This window comes from Pristiophorus japonicus, chromosome 12 (assembly GCF_044704955.1).
Source record: "Pristiophorus japonicus isolate sPriJap1 chromosome 12, sPriJap1.hap1, whole genome shotgun sequence".
NCBI lineage: Eukaryota > Metazoa > Chordata > Chondrichthyes > Pristiophoridae > Pristiophorus > Pristiophorus japonicus.
This window is the reverse complement of record NC_091988.1, coordinates 180,410,031-180,412,792: the sequence shown is the minus strand read 5'-3', so window position 1 is coordinate 180,412,792 and position 2,762 is coordinate 180,410,031. Positions and strand designations below refer to the sequence as shown.

General features: G+C 44.8%; 1 pseudogene; it reads right to left on the bottom strand.

Moving 5' to 3' along the window:
* Nucleotides 1–2,121: 2,121 nt before the first annotated feature.
* LOC139277891 (U2 spliceosomal RNA) lies at nucleotides 2,122–2,291 on the bottom strand (annotated as a pseudogene).
* Between the last annotated feature and the right edge of the window lie 471 nt (nucleotides 2,292–2,762).

Below are 2,762 nucleotides of genomic sequence, written 5' to 3'. Positions count from 1 at the left end.
GGCATGATGCAGCCCTGTGCTGATGCTCTCCATCCTGTGGAGCATCAGGTGTTTGAGGAGAAGGTTGGTGGTGTTGTTGGTGCTGCTGGTGTGCCTGCTGCTGCTGGCATTGGGGCTCATCATGGTCTGAATCTGAGGACCAAGGTGAGACGCTATAAATGGCACCCATGCTGATGGAATAGATAGCAGGTCAAGTAAAGATGAGAGAAGCGATCTGTCAGTAGTGTGATAAGTTCTACAAATGACGTGAGACTGGATGGGGACTTTGCTGGAAACACTTGCAACCTCTCGAAAGCTAAATCTGTGCTGGGAATACAGTCAGCAACAGCTTCTGCCTGAGGAAAGTGATCCACTGTGAGATGGCAGCTTTTATAATACATTTCATGCTGTCAACTAATCAGCTAGATCAATGGACACTCAACTCCTGCCTCAGATTGACAGGCGTGGTTCCCGAGCTGTGTGAATCCCATGGTCATGCAGGGTAATTTGAAAGGTAGGCTAAAAAAAGGAGCTTAAGGGTCTAACAACAAGCTGCTAATTATTTATATTAGGTCGCCCTCCCCTGCCGTTAGGGTTGCTGTCGCCCCGACAAACGTGCCCGGGGGAAAGGCTCGTGGGGGCGGGATGATGGCGGGTTCCTGACCCACTCCAACTTATTTCAAATTGCCCACCCGACCCACCTCCAATCGCATCCGCACCGACCACAGAAAACTCTGGCATCTGAGTGTTTTGCCTTACCCTCTAATCGTAAAAACTGTAGCGACAATTCCATAAACAGGCGCTACCATCTACCAGCAAAATGGTGTGGAGGAGGATGAAAAGTGCTGCAGTTAATTGTTTTTATTTTGACTTATTATTTGTGTAATATCTATCAAAGATATATATTAATCTGATTCTATCTTGATCAACATTTGTGTGCCAATTCTGCTCTGTTAATAATAAATCTCCCTCTGATTTATTATTACTGTCAAAGTGCTATTTTTGTCATTGTGCAAATAGTAAGCTTTTCTATCTTGTGGGAAATGTGGTTTCTCTTCAGAATTATTAGTAAAGATTTGAACTGAAGCTATGATTCTCTGAAAGGCCCGGCCAGAACACTCCCTGGTGGCCCAGTGGGCCGGAGTTGAAAAAGTGCAGAGGCTCTCCCCTTCAAGTGGAGTGGAAAGCCGTGTGACGCGGCTCCGCGATGATCACATCGGTGAATACGCACCGCCCCCAACTTCCGCCCCTCAGTTGCTGTCACCGCTGCGTTTTGCCCCTCAGGTGTAGTTACCGCCCCCATTATGACCGACTTCCGGATGAAAACAAAAAAAAACAAAGAGCAGAAAGAGTCGACCTGAACTGCAGCTGTCTTTAAAAAAAGCATCTAAATGGGGTGCGTGCATCTCGTTTTGGGCGAGGGGCAATTTCTACACCATGGTTTCAGGAATATTTGGTTCTGTGCAGAAAACCTAAATTGAGCCAAACAAAGCCAATTTTAGAGTGAAATGATGGCACAGGTACTCATGGGTCACATCAAATAATCTTCTAGTTTCTAGATGATGAACATTTCCAGGAACTAGATAATTCTGAATATCCCTGATCTTTGTGCTAATGATTTCAGCTTGTCATGGCTGATATTTTCTGCAGCTTGACAGAATTTCAAAACTGTGTTCATTAGATGAGGGTGACAGTGACAAGACCACATTAATGGTCCATTCCTAGTTGTCCTGAGAAGGTGATGGTGTATTGTTTATGTTACTTGACCATCCAAAGGCCGAGACTAATAATCCAGAGAACACATGTTCAAATCCCAGCATGGTATCAGTAAAAGTGACCCTGAAGCTTTCAGATTGTCGTAAAAACCCAACTGGTTCACTAATGTCCTTTTAAGGATGAAATTCTGGCATTTAATATATTTTTTAAAGTTGGACAGCATGCGCCGGCTGCCAAAACCAGGGTGCCCGCCTGAAACAGACGCCTTGAATATGCAAATTTGGCTTCTAACACTGATTTTAGCGTCAATTGGATGGTGCTCCACTCTTTTTTTTATTTTTTTATCCAATTTCGATCCAGATCAACCCTAACGCCAAAGATCACTTTGCGCCAATGTGTTTGATCTTAGGCCAAAAGGCCGAGAGGCGAAGTTGCACCGTTCCTGGAAATATTGCAATACCAGGTCGGTGCATGGAGTGGACGGGGCATGCCCCTGATCCAGCTCCCTGTCCAAAAATCAATTCAATATCATGTCCCTATAGGGGATATTAAACTGATAAGAACAGATACTACACTTGATCTTAGCTAGAACTTGTTCTAGGTTTCCAGTGGCCTCCCACAAAAAGGTATCGAAACCTTTTTTAAATGGTTTCAGTTCTGGAGAGTACAAAAATACTGCAGACCGCTGATGGCCCAGGCTCACTACTCCTCTATGTGACTTCCCCATCTCTCTGCTGGCTCGGCGTTCGAACAGATAAAATCTCTAAGCCCTGACTGGTGAGCTGCATCGAGACACCCGATTGGCAAACGCAGTTCGTTAGTTTCATGCAGATGAGGTCGAGGCCGAATTTCAATTGGGTCTCAGGTTGAGGTCTTTGCCCAGCGGCACGATCATGGTACCATTTATTAACTGAAATCGGCACTACTCGGTTTTCTCTTTGTTTGTCTTTTTTGTCTGCTCAATCTACAGAGTAACATAATTAGGTATGGTATATTTTTTTTGGGGGGAGGGGGGGGTGTGGGGAAGACTGGGTTAATCTTTTCTTCATATTTTCAGAATAAATACA